The following is a 19,052-nucleotide window of genomic DNA, read 5'->3' on the forward strand; positions in this document are numbered from 1 at the left end:
CATCATTAAATTATTCATACTACTATTATGTTAACAATTATTTCACATTACAAAGACAACCATCAGACCCTATTCTTATCTATAGCAAAAAATTTATGGATCTGTGAGCGCATCAATTCAGGAGCTCCCAATGAAGATCACAACTTGGCCAGGCCTGCCCAACTCTTCTTCATATTCCCCCAAAATGGGAAATCCTTACAACATGTCAAAGGCCTTCCTTTCTTTCTCTTGTAGCGATTGAACATTACGGTTGTCCAAATGTCATTCCTCCCCCTCGCCATGTGATCAGCTCATCATCTCTTCCTCTCAAATAATTCTTAATGATTATTATTTCTTTTCTTTTTCCCTCCCCAAATCCCTCATTGGGTGTGTGTTACAGTCTGATCAACCTACCATGAGCTTTTTCATTGTCTTCTGTAATCCTGATCTTTAGTTATTTGGAAACAGTTATATTCTACATCTTGTTGCCAGGTAGGAACACTACTAATATGGGAAAATATGGAAAAATTTAGGTCAGTAAAATATCTTTGCAAATTCCTAAAATCAATATAGTTTGTTATCCTTGTCAACTCTGGGAACAAGCCACCATCCATGCACTCAACACTATGTCATCCACAAACAGGAACATCTCCAGGGCCTTACCATGCACAGAAAATGACTCCTTGACAGGTACTTTTCACTGGATCTACTTTACCATGGTGGTAAATAACTTTGGAGAATATACATCTGCCTGCTTTAAGTCTCACCCAATTTTATTATCAGATGGTCATTTAAAGAGTTTATTTCTATTATCACACCTTAGGAAGTCTGAATGATTTTCATATAAGAATGTTACTTGGCATAAAACTGTTAATAAGGTATTATTTTGTTCAGTCAAATTAAAAGAAAAATAATAATCAGACAACAATGAGCTAGATAGCATCTCATACCATCTTATATTTTAGTTTAATATGAGATGTTAAAATTATATTCCATTGTTGGATATAACTTGTAAAAAGCATATATGGCATATAATTTGTTGGGCTGGCAATCAAGGTAAGCTGAGATTAATTTATAGCATCATTGCTTTAAAACTAGAAGGGAAATTAGGAGGTCATCAAGTCCAAACTTTTAATTGTATTGATAAGGTTACTAAGGCATAGGGAGGTTAAGTGACTTGCGTAGGGTCATTCAGCTAATAAATGGGGCAGGATTTGATACCAAGTCATGCTGTTTCCCAAGTCCACTGTTCTATTCACTAATGTATTTTTGAGAATGGACCTCTGGGTTTTATCCATTTGGAACATATTGTGATGAACTGGTTTTCATTTTATTATGCAGACAGATTGTTTTGTTTTGTTTTGTTTTTGTTGTTGTTGTTGGGTGAGTATTTGTAATGAGATCAATAGGATGCTGGATTTTCCTTTGTCCTATGAAAAATTGAAAAAAAAATTTAGTGTGTCCTCTCTGTTTTCATTTTTGTGCTATAGGTTTATTTGCAAAGATGCTGTCCCAGTAATGTGCTGTGTAAAAATGTGAATTATGTATTTTATATGTATTTTAATACATAATTCTTTAAAAATTAAAATAAATATACCATTCTTTAAAAACAAGTTCCTTTTTTGGTTGGGAGGGGGTCATGGAAAGATATCTTAAGCTAGAGGATTACAAAAGTATGTTTTGTGCTGCATTAGTCAGTTTCACATGAAAAGGGAATTTGATAGCTTCATTTTGATCTTTTTGTTTGTTGCTTCTTTCTTGAAAATTAGTGTTGTCCTCATGCTGAGAACAGCCTAAAGGCTGTTCTTCCTCTGAGTTCATTGACCTCATTTTTCAATGCAGTCTTTAAATTTGCACTTAGATACACTTATCTTTGTTTTTTTCCCCCTTTTTTGCAGCACCTATAAATAATGTGGAGAGGATGCCTGAATCTAAGACTAGGATTCCAATTCTGAAGTGGGATCATCATATTTTGTAATACTCTTGTCAACACTGAACTGGAAATTTATATTACCCTTACTTTAGAAAACAAAAACCTATTTTGAATGGCTTCCCCTCAAACTTTCCTTATTCATTTAATTTTATATCTTCCTTCATTAAAGTATTCATGCTTTTAAAAATGCTTTATCGGCAATTGACATCATTAACCAAACAGGTACCTGAAATATTTGTTGAATTTGAGAAATGAAAATACAATCTCTAAATTGTCTCAATGGTATGGGCTCATGTTTTGGTGGAAATAATTTTATAATAAGGGCCCTTTTCTTTAAAGAATAAATTTTAAAAAATATTGGTGACCTTTGGATGAGGACCATACAGAAAAGACCACAGACTGTGTTCTGCTTTGTGGTGAATAAATTGTTCCACAAACAAGGTTCCAGATCATTTGTAAACCTTAGATTAAAGTTATTTAAATAATTGTGCCAAGCAAAAAACCATTAGATCAATATGGCATTCAGAATAAGTAAGCCTACAGGAAAATACAAATCCAAAAGCTCTATTGCTTTCCTAGCTTGAAAGATAACAGCTTTGCCTTTGTGTCTGAAGTATTCTCCCCTAAATAAATTTCAAGGTTAATCCACATTATAGGTGGATTAAAGTTGGTGTAGCCTCTTTATGTTGGCACAGCTTTTCGGACATATTTGAAGATTTATAACTTGGAATCCTGCCCTTAGTAAACATATTTGATATGTGAACAAGGTCTCATGGCTTCATAAAGTCCTGCTCATCTGCTGGGTGGGCACTGTTCCCAATGACAGTTGTGTTGGCATCCTGCCCCAGGCCTCAGGTGCCAAGTGGCAAGGCTTTAGGCAAAAAACTGCATATGATGACTCTCTATTATAAGAAGGAGCTCTGCCTCATAGCTGGTTTGGAGGGTCTTTATTAAGTATGTCTTTATTTTAAACAAAACTTGCGGGGTTATATTCAACTATACCTAATAAATAGGCCAAAGATTCTACTGTATTGTCTTTCTGTGTCATTAAAAGTCCTTTATTATTTATCTATGTGAGAATACAAGATAGTTACTTAGGAAAATACACAATTTGGAATTTTACTCATCTACATCATCTAAATCAAGAGATTCTTTGACTATAAGTTAGAAATATAAATTACTGTTAAAATAAAATCAAAATTATAAAAAAAAAAACTGAAGAGAACAGTTCCCTGTACTCTAAAAGCACCAATGCCAAGATCAGTAAGTGACACTGTCTAGCTGTATGACTTTGTTCATATCACTTAACCTTTCTGAGACTCAGCTTACTTATCTGGAAAATGAGAATAATTATACTTATATTAACTCAGTTCTGCTATGTGGATCAATTTATATAATGCACAAAATTTTTATAAAAATAAATTCTGTATAAATAATAACTATTACTATAACAATAACAATAACTGCAATTTTTTGATAGTACCTTCTATGTGCCAGGCCCTGTGTTAAACACTTTACAAATGTTGTCTTATTTGATTCAATAATTCTTAAGGTTGTGTTATTATTATCTACATTTTACAAATGAGAAAACAGAGACAGACAAAACTAGTTAAGTGTCTAACTCCAGATTTGAGCTCAGGTATCCCTGATTTCAGGGCCAGAGCTCTATTCACTGTGCTTGTAAAGCTCTTAGCACATGGCCTGTCACATAGTAGGTGCTTAATAAATGTTTATTCCTTTCCCTCCCCCACTGGTAAGAACTGGTCATTTCAGAGAGATTTAAATATATTACATCATTTGATCAAATGACTTTGAGAAATATATACTATATATATGATTATAACCATTTTTACACATGAGGAAACTGATTATTTAAGAATGTAAGTGATGGAACCATGGGAGGAATTTAAGCCAAGCATTCAAATTCCAAATCCATAGTGCTATTTACTATACCATGTTGCTTCCAATAAATCCTGGTGAAGAAAACACATACGCAGAAATTAGTATCTTTGTAAACTTTTGGAGTATTCCAGTCTTTGGGTGATATATAATTTAAGTATATGTGAGTAATGCATGTGAGAGATCCTATAGGTTAATTCTTCCTTTTCCCACTTTTGTTTTACTGCTGAGGTATTTTGGTTAATCCTGCTTTACTGAGGGTGTGATAGTAGGAATGTCCTAAAGCACTAATACATGAAAAATAGATCCAGTGTACATAATCCTGATACAATGAAAAACCCCTTGGTAGTGGGGTTGGCATGACAGGGATCACCATGATATGAGATATTGGTTCTAGGAATGTCTGAGTCTATGACTTCATTGAAGTCAGGGCCCATGATTGTCTCAGAAAACTTGAGGGTATATTCATGAAACTTGCTTTTTCCAGTTATATAAGTTAATTCACTAGTACTATATGTATGCTGGTACTTACTATTTAGAGAGTATTGGCTTTGTTTTTCTCTTGCAAGTATAATCACTCTACACTTGGTTTTGGCCTAGAGTGTAACACAAGTAGCTTAGGAAGGAGAGAGTGAAATATTCTAGCCATAACCACCTAAAGAATGGCCTTGAGGTTTTAGTGCTAGGGGAAAGTATGTTAGAAATTACATATTTGTATAGGAGAGGCACCAAGCCTAACACCTGATAAAACATCCCATGAAAGAGTAAGAAGTTAATAAATGTTTGCTAAATTGAATCAAATATGTTGAATTGGATTGATAAGACTGTATTATCGAATGCATAAATAAAAGTGTCATTTCTGGCTATAGACTTATGTAGTCCAGGCATAAAAATGGCATTTATATAATGGTTTTAGTAATTGTTAGCATCAAGATTTGAACTAGGGTCTCTCCTGTTTCCACTCTCGGCATTCTGTCACATCACATTGTTTATTTAGCCAGGGCAGAAATGGTGATATTGGCCACTGAGAGACTGTTTAGTAGGGCCCTATCTTTGCAGTGCATTTTAGGAGATAACTTTACTAAGTAGCAGTAAAATCTATAGAACTTAGATCTTGACTTTTTAAGCACACCATAAACAAGCCTGTAAAGCAGTCAGCTCTCTTCTGAACAATATTTTCTTGAAATTCTGATACTTCAAAGTATTTAAATATTCATTAAGAGATCATTGACAAAAAGAGATCAGACAGGTTATCCAACCAAGACATAAAAATAATTCTTTAGAAAGAGAGGAATTTTGAGAATTAGGAGGGGAAAGAGCCAATATAACTGAAAAGACTGAGTTTCCATGGGATAGCTTCTATGTGACTGTCATATTATGATGTAAAATGAGTATTGGTTCTGGATTCTTGGATTTGAATCCTGATTCTATTAGTGGCTCAATTGCTGAGACAGCTTGGTAACACAGGAGATAAGATAATAGAATGAGTTAGGGAGAACTCATTTTGAATCTTTTTTTTTTCAAATACTTAGTAGCTGCTGGTTTGACAATGGACAACTCTCTCAACATTTCTAATTTTCTTGATATAATTTTCTTGATAAAGAGGATGACTTGGACATGATGGCTTCTAAATTCCTTTTCTGCTCTAAATCTATGCTTCTATGTTCTTTATGTGACTTTGACAAGCCCCATACACTCTGTGAGCCTCAGAAGACTCTGGGAGTCTTCGTCTGTAAAATGATAGTTTTGGAGAAGATGATTTCTAAGATGTCTTCTAGCAATAAAGTCTATGAACACATGAACTTGATTTTAATACATGTTTATTTTGCAACCACTAAATCTTAAATTACTATGAAACAGTTACTTCAAGTGGTATTCCTCTTCATCTCTCCTACTTGAAACCCTTAGGTTCTTTCAAGATTCAGCTCAAGTTCCACTTCTTTCAAGAATACCTATTTAATTAATAATACATATTTAATATCATAATTTAATTAATTTATAGTATAATTCTCCATTTCTGCCCTCCCCTCCACACAACTCTTTGAATTTCTTTTGGTTATTTCCTGTATTTATTTATGAACATATTATACCACTAGTGGATTATAATCTCCTTGATAGCAAAGACTTTGGATTTTTATTTCTATCCTGAGCACCTAGCTTAGTGCCTGACTAATAGCTGTTAATAAATGCTTACTGATTGATTATAAGACCATGCAGAACATTAGCATTAGGCAGACATTCCTTTTCCATTAACATTCTTAACTAAGATTAACTTTCGTAATTTTTTCTTCACTTGCTCATATCCATCCTCTGCTAATGAATAAACAGAGATTTGATGACATGACGTTCCACATTCACTATCCACAATTCATTTTTCTCATTACAAGATTGTTAAATTGTTAGGCAAGAAAGTTGCAAAACTCACATTTGGGGTATAATTCAGGCACTTTGGAATCCAATCTAAATTGTTCTTCAGTGACCTGATGTTATTAATGAATCTTTGAAGGGAATCTAATTTATAACCAGAATATAGTTTAATCATTGGGAAAATCTGGCTTAATAGCTCAATAAATTGAAAGTGTAATTTCCTCAAAAAATAAATAAAACAACTCTGCCATGATCTGGGAAGACCTAACATCGAGAAGAAATTGATTTTACTATATTTTAGAAACCATTGAAATAAGATAAATTTAGGATCTCATTAGATAATACGAGATGAAGGCTTTGTAAATAAATTCAGAACCCATAACATCCCAAGCAACAACATACTTTTCTTCACAGTCAAATCTATATCATTAACTATATTCTTCATGTATTAGAGTACTTTTTATGATCACTGAAACTGGGCTTCCACCTCATAACATAGCATCCCTGACCACCCTTTGAAGTATTGGCTTCACCTTCATTCATTCCCTTCAGCTTACTGGCCAAGTCATGGAAGCTAGAATATTCCTTGCTCCCACTTGCCACTTCCAGCTTTGCCCTCACCCTCTATTGTTCTCCATCCTCCTCTGAGGTTCATGCCATTCATATCTACCACTCAATCAAAATCCTGATAATTATCATTTACAGACCTCCAGGTAAATTCCTTCTTCTTCTTTAATGATTTAGATACCCAATCCATATTTTTTCTCAATTTCCCAGTTCCTCATACTATGAACCCTCACATTATGAGCCTTTAAGATACATAATTACTCTTCCTCTTAACCTAGTTACTCATTTCCTGTGGCTTACACCTCTACCCCACTTTAGCCACACACAAAATATGGTATCACCTTGATTTTTCTATCATACCTATCACACACAAATGCACCACTTCCTTGTTCAAAATTTCTGAATTCTGTTTATCTGACCATAATCTTTTGGCTTTCTATCTCTCATCTCTGCCTACCATTATCAAATCACACCTCTTGTCCACCCTGTGACCTTTAATGCCTCAACCTCTCTGTTTTATCATAGACCGTCTTCTCTCAAATAAACACTCTCTCCTCTTTTCCCCATCATGACCCCATAGTGAAATACTTTAGTTATATGCTGCTCTTTTCTCTTGAGTACCTGGACCTCTTATCATACCACTCATTGCTCCTTGCCAAGTTTCAGCCTTGGATGACTCCCACCATCTGCCTTGACTTCTACACATGGGCTGAACAAAGTTGGAGAAAAATCACTCAAGCATTCTGGATGGGCCTGTTAAAATTTTATATTATACAATCTTTCTTCAGTTCTCTTAACAACTCATTACCCCACTCTTCAGAGCAGCTTTTCCAAACTATTAATTCTACTGCAACTATCCTATGTCCTCCCCTTCACCTACCTTCTTAGCTGAGAAACTTTCCTCATATTCTATGAAACAAAACAAAAAAACATAATTCTCTGAGCTCCCTCTTCTTTCTTCCTCAATTCATATCATTCAGATGCATTCTGACACTATTTCCTTCTTCACTCCTTTCTCATATGAATTAGGTTAGGGTCTTGTTCCTTACCAAGGCAAATTTCTCTAGCTGCAAAAGTGATGCCAATTCATTCTGCTTTCTCCAACAGAATGCCTCCCTCTATAATCTGAATTCTTATTTATGTCCAATTTCTCCCCATCTACTGACTCCTTCCCTACTTCCTACAAATATTCCCATGTTTCCCCAACCTCAAACACCCACATACACCTTACTTGATCCTTCCATCCCAACTAATAATTTCCTATATCTCCTCTGCCTTTTCTAGCTAAATTAAAAGAAAGTCATCTAAAATAGCTCCATCCACTTTCTCTTCTTAACCTCCTATAACCTGCCTTCCACTGTTGTCATTCCATCCAAACTGGTTTCTCTGAAGTTACCATAGATGTGTTAACTGTCAAGTTCTATGGCCTTTTCATAGTCCTCATTCTTCTTGACCTTTATGCAGCCTTTGAGAGAGCAATTCACCCTCTTGTCCTTGATGTTCTCTTCTCTTTAGTTGTTGCTGTTGTTTTGCTTTTTTATCAAAAAAACACTCTTTCCTGGTTCTCCTCCTCCCTATAAGATCACCTTTTCTCAGTTTCTGTTATTGGATTCTCATCTAGTTCACTTCCTCTAATTGTAGGTGTCTTATAGAGTTCTGTTCTGGATAATCTTCTCTTCTATCTCTACTTCTTTACTTGGTGATCTCTTTAGCTCCCATGGATTTAATTACTATCTCTATGCCAATGATTCTAAGATCTACCTATCCTATCTAATCCCTCTACTGACCTCTAATCTAAAATTTCAAACCTCCTTCAGATATCTAGAACTGGATGTCTAATAGACATATTAAAATAAACATGTACAAAGCTGAACTTGGTATCTCAGGTCTGTTGCAGAGACATGAGAGAAGAGTGTTCAACATGCAGGGCACGGCACAGACCCAGCCTAACCAAAGCCACAGCATGCTTCAGGGAACTGAATCACTAGAAGCAGTGGTGGATTCCAGTCTTCTCAGCCCACAGACACCAGAGACAACGTAGAAGGTCATTGGGAGGGGTTTGGCAGAATTGGGTGAGACAGAAGCCCGCTCCAGACAGGGATGCAGGGCTTGCCAATACAGCCCCAGCTCCAGCAAACCAGGAACAGGCCTTGAGAGTGACTGAATCACCAGTAGTAGTGGTGACATCAGCAGCAGCACTGCTCCTGGAGCTATTAGCCCACAAACTAAATGTTTAAAACTCACCTATTTCAACTTCCAGGAACCAAGATGGCAGAGTAAGCAGTAAGTCTGTCTCATCCTCCCTTATTGACCCTGAAAAACCTAGAGAATATTGCCCCAGGGGAAAAAAAAAAACTGAAATAGTACAGTCAGCAGAAAGGCTAGATACCAGTAGTCTTTTAGCTTGTGAAGGCTAAGGAGATTGATGGGAAAGGTCTGTTACACTGGGCTGGAGAGGAGTACAGTTAAACTTGGGCTTCACAAACAAAGATGGAGCCCCAGCTAACCCAGAGCAGGACTCAGGGGACTGAATCACTGGCAGCTGTGGTGGTTCCCTGACTTATCAACCCAGAAGTGCCAAAGACAACTTAGAATGTCAGTAGGAAAGTTCTGTCAGACTTGGATAAAAGAGAAGCATGGTCTAGCACCAACCTTGGCACAACCCTGGCACCAATCCACAGACAGTGGGTTGATTAAGTGACAGACCAGAGGAGGATTGCAGGATTCTCTTTGCTGGCACTGAGGTAGGATTCTATCATTTTGCATGTGCTTGGATCTCAGTCGCAGTCCTGAGTGGTGGTCCTGGGGTGAGGAGGAGGACTGATGTAGTGGTGCTTGTGGTGGTGGAAAGGGAATCATCCTTATAGTTTCAGGGCACAAAAGAGTGCTTGTGTTCACTCATAGACCACAGCACAGGCCAGGAAATGAGGAAACACCTCTCCTTTGATCATACTACCTTGGAAGATCTGAAAATTTACAGGTCCCTAGAGTATATCTGAAAACAGCTGCACAAAACCCCTGAAGCTTGGGACAATACACCCTCCATACTTGAAGCGGAGTCCTATCTTCACAAAAGGTAAAAAAGTCAAGTAATTGGCTGAAAACATGAATGAGGGAATAATCTTAATGAGAAAGGAATAATAATAAAATTGGTACTCATTTATACTTTTACATATACACATGTGTACGCATAGACTGAAGAGCCAAGAAGGCAGAGTGAAAACAGGAATTTGCCTGAGCTCTCCCCCAAATCTCTTAAAATACCTCTAGAAAGTGACTGAACAAATTCTAATATCATGGAAAACCTTGAGGCAGTTAGGTGGCACAGTGAATAGAGCTCTAGCCTTGGAGTCAGGAGGACCTGAGTTCAAATCCAGCCTCAGGCACTTGACACTTATTAACGGTGTGACCCTGGGCAATTCACTTAACCCCAATTGCCTCATGAAAAAGCAAAAACAAAAAACAAAACCAAAAATAACAACAACAAAAGAAATGTGGACAGCCAAAGAAAATATACAGAAGAGATGAAATGTGTTGTTGTTGTTGTTGTTGTTGTTGTTGTTGTTGTTGTTATTTTCCCATGGAAGAGCAAGGACAGTCACCAGATAAAAAAAAAAAAAAACCATGGTGGGAAGTAAGGTGTAAGAAGCTTTGAAAAGTGATCAATTCATTTAAAAATGCTGTTGACAAAATGGAAGAAAGTACACTGAAGAAAACAACTTCTTAAAAAGTAAAATGGGCCAAATGGAAAAGGAGGTACAAAAGCTAACTGAAGAAAACAAGTAATTAAAATTAGAATTTGGCAGTCAGAAGCTAACGACTCTATGAGACATCAAGAATCAGTAAAACAACCAAAAGAATGAAAAAAATAGAAGAAATGTAAAATTCATTGTTGGAAAAACAAGTAACCTGGAAAATAGATCCAGGAGAGATAACATAGGAATTATTGGTCTACTTAAAGCCATGATTAAAAAAAAAGGAGACTGGACAGCATCTTTCAGGAGATCATCAAGGAAAACTGACCTGAGGCCCTAGAACCAGAGGGTAAAATAGCCACAGAAAGAATACACCAATCACCTCCTGAAAGAGATCCCAAATTGAAAACACCAAGGAATATTGTAGCCAAATTCAAGAATTATCAGGTCATTGAGAAAATCCTGCAAGCAACCAGAAAGAAACAATTCAAATATTGTGGAACCACAATCAGGATTACACAGAATCTTGTAGCTTCTACATTAAAAGTTTGGAGAGCTTGGAATATGATATTCCATAAGGCAAAGGAGCTTGGATTACAAGCAAGGATCAACTACCCAGAAAAATTGAGCATAATCTTTTCAGAGGAGATGAACAGCCAATGAAACAAGGGACCTCCTGTTTGAAAAGACCAGAGATCAATGGAAAATTTTATCTTCAAATACAAGATTCAAGAAAGGAATAAAAATGTAAACAGAAATGAGAAAAAAAAAACATGTTATTCAATAAGGGTAAACTGTTTACCTCCCTACATGGGAAGATGATACTTATAACTCTTGAGAACTGTATCTTTATTATGGTATTTAGAAGGGATATAATAGACAGAATGGGTGGATGTGACGATAAAAAATTAATGAAGTGGTGAAAAACAACTGTAATGGGACAAGAGGATAGGAGAAAGCAGAAAAGGGTAAATCACATCATATGAAGAGGCACAAAGTCATATTGCAGTAGAGGGAAAGAAGGAAGGCAGATGAGCAATATTTGAACTTTACTGTCATCCTATTTGGTTCAAGGAGGGAATAACATACTCAGGTATAGAAATTTAACTTGCCATATAGGCAGAAGGAGAGGAAAGGGGAATGAAAAGGGAAGAGGGGATAGAAAGAAGGGCAGAAGTAGTAAGGGAAAAGGGAAAGAAAAGTGAGGGGAGTGATGGAATAGAGGGCAGATTGAGGAAGGCAGTGGCCAAAAGCAAAACTCTTGTGAGAAGGGAAAGGGAGAAAAAGAAATAAATGCATAAATAAGATGGAGAGAAAGACACAGATAGTAATCAGAACTGTGAATGTGAATGGGATGAACTCTCCAATAAAATGGAAATGGATAGCAGAATGAACTAAAAACAAAAATGCTACAATGAGTTGCTTACAAGAAACACATTTGAAACAGAGGGATACACACAGGATAAAGGTAAAAGACTGGAGTAGAATAAATTATGCTTCAACTGAGTTAAAAAAAAGCAGGGGTAGCAATCCTGATCTCAAACGAAGCAAAAGCAAAAATACATCTTGTTAAAAGAGATAAGGAAAGAAATTACATCCTGCTAAAAGGCACCATAGACAATTAAGTAACATATATGCAACTAAACATGTGTGTCCCAAATGGTATAGCATCAATATTCAGAGAAGATATTCAGGGAGTTACAGGAAGAAACAGACAGTTAAACTATACTAGTGGAGGACCTCAAACCCCGCAACCCACCTCCTCCCACACTGAACTAGATTCATCACTACCATGGTTCCAAAACAACTGCAGTAGAGAGAAATTTTCTCTAGAAGGTATTATGTTTCCTGGATGAGAACCCAGATTTTTCAGTAAAAAAAGTTATAAGGAGCTGAAATGTTCCTCAAAACTTTTTTTCATGCCACAGGCTATAAGGCCACTGTTTGAAAAAAAATGAAATGATTATTACTGGTTTGAAAATATTTGTAATAATACTCCATTTCACTAATATGTGCAGTGTAGAGTTATATTGGTCCAAAAAGTCATTCATTGATCAACTCTGTATCATAAAACAAGGATTTAAAGATATCTAGATTAATATAATAGTCATTTCTATAAATCAGTTCCCAGAATTTATTTTAATTATATATGAACTCTGTGAGTGATTCAGGAAAATAAGTCTTTTTACCTAATATAATAATAATAATAATATCTAGCATTTACATAACAGTTTAAGTTTTGCAAAGCACTTTATAACAACTATCTTATTTCATACTCACAATAAGATTAGAAAGTAGAAATTGCAATCACCCCCATTTTATAAAGCAAACTGAGGCAGATAGAAGTTAAGTAACTTGCCCAGGGGCATACAGCTAGTGTCTGAGTTTGCATTTGAACTCAGGTCTTTTTGACTCCATGTAAATCACCTAGCATTCCTTAAATGCCTACTATGCACTGAACATTGTGATGAGCATTGGGCTACAGAGAAAACCTTCCCCTCTCCCCTAAAAAATCACTGTTTCGTAACTTTATGTACCATGCTGTCTTGCTTCTTCTTACCTCATTTCAGTGTCACTGAAAGAAAGTGATGACTCTGACTCAAGAAAATAATGGGCTTATATTTGACATCTCCAGTCTCATCATATAACATTTGCAAACCCCCACTCATAACAAATTGCTGAAAAAGTTTAAAATGAGAGATCTGGAAATATTCTCCCTTTGTTTCAGCTTCAGGGCATCTTGTTACAGCAGGTGTACACAATCAAATTAGAGCTAATAAAAGTTAGGAGTCTTTAATCTCCTGAGATCAGAACAAAGGAGCTTGTTACTTGCAGTGTATGATCAAATTCGTTCAAGAATGAGATTACATTGCTATAGACATTTTAACCTGGACTTTCTCCAAGTCTGATTATGCTGTTTATAATTCATAATTCATTTCCTTTTTTATGAGGAAAACTTCTTAATATACAATTGTATTTTCTCTGTTTCTCAACTTTTTGTTGATACAAAGCTTAAGCCTATATGCAGGACAATTGACTATTGGTAAAAAATAAAAACAAAAAAACCCACTTTTCCTTTTTTGGGAGTGGGGGAAGCACAAAAGGGAGGCAGTTTGTAGTGTAGACTCTTGGCTGAATGAAAATCATTAGTTGAATGCTGTGCAGAGGTGACTGTCAAGGTATTGTTTCAACATGAATATTAATTAACACAATGCATTTTATAATACTTAAATATAACATAACTTTCCTATTTCTCACACCATGGGATACTGCAATAACTTTATCTGTACCTTTCTAAAAATTCAGAAAGTATAGAAAAAGATTAGTCTTCTTAGTATAACAATATTAAGGGTGAAATAATGTATCCAATTATTCTAACTGGATGATTATAATTTTATGTGTATTGTAGTCATCAAGCTCTGTCATTCCTTTTTTATGTCATTTTATGTGATCCTTGATATAGAGTTGACATAGGTCAGCTATAATCCCACAAGTCTCAATATTTTACTTACAATTAGTCACTGAAGGGGAAGAAATCAGGCTAATTATTTGAGACATATGTTCTTTAAGTGATGGCTCCAATGGAAGGAAAAATTCTCATAATCTTTTATAGTCTTAAAGTTTCCACCTCATTATCATTCATATTCTCCTTTAAAATAAAATTTTCACTATCACGACGTCAAACACATATTGCATTTCTTTTCTGAATGTAGAGACAATGTAGCAGAGGGCAACACTGATTAAGTGTACAAGTTTATTTGTAAAATATGATGGAAGAGTGAGACAGAAAATTACATGTATTTTTGCATTAAAAAAAGATAATGGAATAAGCTTAGTGGAAAATTAGCTCACAAGAGTTGTGTGGTAGCCAGCTAACTGATATTATTTTGAAAGAGTTTCATAGATTAACCACAAGGAGTCATTTAGGAATCAATTCCCAACATATAAAAAAGTGATTCCAAAAGAATAGAAAAGGATATTGTTGCTTCTCTTTTTTCTTTTTAAAGGTTACAAAGGATGCTTTTACCAAAGAAAGGTGACTGAGAAGGCATTAACAACAACCACAAACTTGCTTTCTCATCTCAACAAAAGCTTTGAAATTCTGTATACATTCACTGAGGCCATCTTGATTAAAAAAAAAACAGAAAAATGAAAAAGGGAGAATTACTCAGGCAATTTTTTGAAGAAGACTGAATCTTTACAATCATATAATTAAGTAAGAGATGTAGTGATATGAGAACCATTATGTTTGTTTATTGGTTTAAAAAAAGAATTTTAATAGTGTATAATAGGGTCTTGCAGGTATTCCTGAAACAAATCGACATACACACAGACACACACACACACACACACACACACACACACACATACACACATATATACATATATACAATACACACACATATATGTATTTATGTATATGTATGTGTGTCTATATGTATGTGTATATATACATATATATGTATGTGTGTATATACATATGTATATGTATATATGTATATATATAAAATAGGCAGAATTTCTTAACAGAACTATAGGGACAACTTTGTTAAAAAGAATCATCAATTGAGCATTTACATCAGATATTAAGGAAAGATATAAATAACTAAACAAGCAAATGAACAAATAAAGTATGCATATATGTATGTATTTGTGTATGTATATATGTATATACATGTATATATGTGTGTATGCATGTGTTTGTATGAGTGTGTGTGTATGTTTGGCAAGTTTTCAGCACTGTCAAAGAATTTGTCCTCTATCTACCTCCATAAAAACAAGAGTGTTCCTGATTGATAATGAGGGTTTCCAAATTTTTTTTTCAAAGATGAACTCTAACAAAATTTTATCAAATGTCATTTTAATGCTGAATTCTAAGAAATGAGAAAGAGAACAGAGTAATCGTTTACACTGAAAAAAGTATAAGAAAATTTGTGTCATTTTTATGATGATTTCGCATTTTATTTGAGAATCAATTGGAAGATGATTAAAATTTTTAAGAAAGTGAGTGAAATGTTAAGACCTGTGTATTAGGAATATCAGTCTAGCACTTATGTGAAGGAAGGTTTGGAGAGGAAAAAGTCTTGAAACATTAGAATCAGTTATGAAGCCAGGAAGTGATTAGAGACTGAATGTGTTTCCATATGCCCTTATTTCTCTACTAATTCAGGCCATCCTATAAATCATCTGAGATGGCTGGGCATCTGGACAGCCAAAATCAACAAAGGTAACTCCTCTGCCTTGCCTTACCCTTATTTCTTGCTCTCCCTACTCAGAAACTAACTTGTTTGTTTGAGTGCTTATATGGCTTAGATGATATTGGAATCATTATTGCTTCCAGTGAGATGCAGGTCCACCAGGCCACACCATTTCCTGTGTTGGTCTTAGAAAGTCTGTCTTACCATCTACTATGACTCTTTGCCCTGCAAATGCCCTTGACATTATCATCTTACTAATGCAACTTAAGAACTTACATTTGCAATCTGCTACATGTCTAAGCTCTTCTATCTGTGTTTTAGATGAACTTTTTTATGTGTTCTTTAACAAAATTGGAATGTGCATTCCTTGAGAACAAAGGCTACCTCATTTTTTGTAACCCCAGCTCTTAGCATGATGCTTGACATACAGTAAACACTTGACAAATGATTTTTCACCCACTTGTTCAAAATTATGTATAGAGAAGTACCGAGTGCCTCAAGTATTTTCCATAAATACTTGTACATGCTGAACAACAAAAACAAAACCTAGTATATATAGTTCTTTATAGTTTGCAAAACACTTTAAATATGTTAACTCATTTGAACCTAACTACATCCCTGAGGTAAGTGTTCTTCTTATCCTGATTTTATAGATGAGGAAAGTGTGAATGTAAGATATCAATTGACATTCCCAGGGTAACAGAGGTAGTAAATGTCTGAGGGAGGATTTTAACTCAAATTTTCCTGATTCCAAGTTCAGCATCATATCCATTACTTTATCCATGTTATTGTACACCTGCATCATGTACCTAATATACATTCTACATATGTCTATTACTTGATGGTCAAAAAACATCTTACAAATTCTTAAAAAACAGCAAAAAAAAAAACCGGCAAAAGGAAATTAGAAGAACATGGAACATATTACTTATCATATTTATGCATAGGCAAACAATTTATGAATAAGCAACAAATAGAGTGCAAAGAAAGATGTAAAATGGATAATTTCAATGACATTAAATTTAAAAAGGTTTTTTGTATAAATAAGACAAATATAGCCAATATCAGAAGGAAAACAGAAAATTGGGAAAAAATTTTATAGATACTTTATCAGATAAAGGTCTCATCTCAAATATATGAAGAACTTTGTCAAATCTATATGAATATGAATCATTCTCCAATTAAGAAATGGTCAAAGAATATGAACAAACAGCTTCCCAATGAAGAAGTTAAAACAATTTATAGTCATATAAAAATGCTTTAAATCATTACTGATTAGAGAAATGCAAGTTAAAACAAACTTGACATGTCTTTTACACCTACCAGATTGGCTAAAAAAATAGAACATGAAAGTGACAAATGTTGGAGAGGATGTGAAAAACTGGGACACTTTGATTGTTGGTGTTGATTGTTTTATTTTATTTTATTTTCCCTCCAGTTCCTAGTATAGCGTTTGAAACATATTTGAAAGCCCCATCCCCAAAAAATTGTTGAATTGAGTTGAAATGTTTCTTGAAATCTCAAAAATGTGAGATTAACACAATTAAAGAACCATTCATTTCTATAAGAATAGTTACCTTTGTATTATATAGCATATATATATATTGACAGATGAATAGCCCTTGATCTTAAGTTTTCTAAAAGTCCACAGTAACTAGGAAATTAGTGTGAAGGGCCAAGAAATACATATTGTGTCAAAGAACCAAAAGGAGCAAATGAGGAAATTATATTAGAGCTGGGAAAAAAATCAGAGATTCTGCTGTGGATAGGAAAAAAACACAGATGATGAGAATAAGAACATCAAGTTTGTAGCCTAAGCTCTGCTACTAAGTATATATGTGATTTTGGGAATTTCCCCTTTCTGGGCCTCAGTTTCCTCATTATATTGAGAAAGTCCTCCAAATATCATTCTACATGTGTCATTCTATTCCATTCTATTTATTTTTTACTTGTTTTTCAGTCTTGTCTGACATTTTGTGACCCCTTTTGTTGTTTTGTTTTGCAAAGATAGTGGAGTGGTTTGCCATTTTTTTCTCCAACTCATTTTGAAAATGAGGAAGCTGAGGCAAACAGGGTTACATGATTTTCTCTGGGTCACACAGCTAGTAAATGTCTGAGGCTGGGTTTGAACTCAGGTCTTACTGACTCTCGACCTGGAGTTTTATCCACTGTCCTACCTACTGCCTTGTCTCCTCTTCTCTCTTCTCCTCTGCTCTCCTCTCTTCTCCTCTCCTCTCCTCTCTTCTCCTTTCCTCCCCTATTCTATTCCATTGTATTCCATTCCATTATCAATTCTATTAATCTGTTCTCTTCTTTATTTTATTCTTTTTCTTTGTTCTTTATTCTTGTTCTCTTCTAAAGGAAACTGTATGGTAGGGCCACTGTCATAAGATGTGAAAATTAGTATTATATCACCCAAGGAAAGTCATTGAACCTCTAAGAGCCTCAGTTTCTTTTTTTCCTATAAAACAGGGTTAATAATATTTGTACTATATACTTCATATGATTGTTGGGAGGAAAATACTCTGGAAAACTTCAAGTGTTTCATAAATGTAGGTTGCAAATATTTTATTATCTTCTGTATAATCAGAAGTTAGATTTAACAGCATCCTATCATCAGATACTGAAGAGTAAGAAGAGAGTTTGATGCATCTGAAAATTTCAGTTGATATCATTTATTCATTTGGATCCAATGCTTCAAAATTATTTTTGCAAAGATTCACTTTTTTACAAATTTAGAATTTGGCTTTGGAAAAGAGAAATTAAATTTACAGATTTTGGCCTCTAAATTAAAAGCATCAAATTTTGGCCGTGATATGCAGAAAGGGAACATTCATAATTTATATTGTAGACAACACTCCAAATATAATGCCAGTAGTGACTTCAAACTTTAAAGCCAATTGTCATATCTGGCCTACAGTGCCCTCCATCTGTGTATTGACATGCAGCTCCCCAGTCAAACATAAGGTAACAACTTTCACATTCATTCATTTCTCTCTGGCTTATGAGAGCAAGAGCCACATTTTAAAAAAAAGCTGGAGAGTATTTTCTTTCTGTTTTCTCATTAATTCTGTCTTTTTCTTTCATCTTGGGATTCTGCTTTGGTTCCCAGTCAGAATAAATTTTTCCTTTACATTTCTTTGCTTGCCCTTGACAACTATGGAAACAAGGGGAAAAGCCAAAGAAAGCCTGAATAATTGATTTTTAGTTGGTCTTGCAAAGCCTAATTCAAGTTTTCATGGTTAAAAAGATAAAAAAAGAATTTTGTTTTCATTGAATTAGTTCCAAATTGCTCAGGCTGTTATGCCGCAAAAAGGAAAAGAAAAGCTGGTAATGTTTTGTCTCTTGGTTGTCACTATAAATATAGTTTTCTAACTGGTATGTTCAAAAGCAAAGAAACATAAATTAGATACA

Source organism: Phascolarctos cinereus, unplaced genomic scaffold (assembly GCF_003287225.1).
Source record: "Phascolarctos cinereus isolate Bilbo 61053 unplaced genomic scaffold, phaCin_HiC Scaffold_4;HRSCAF=312, whole genome shotgun sequence".
NCBI lineage: Eukaryota > Metazoa > Chordata > Mammalia > Diprotodontia > Phascolarctidae > Phascolarctos > Phascolarctos cinereus.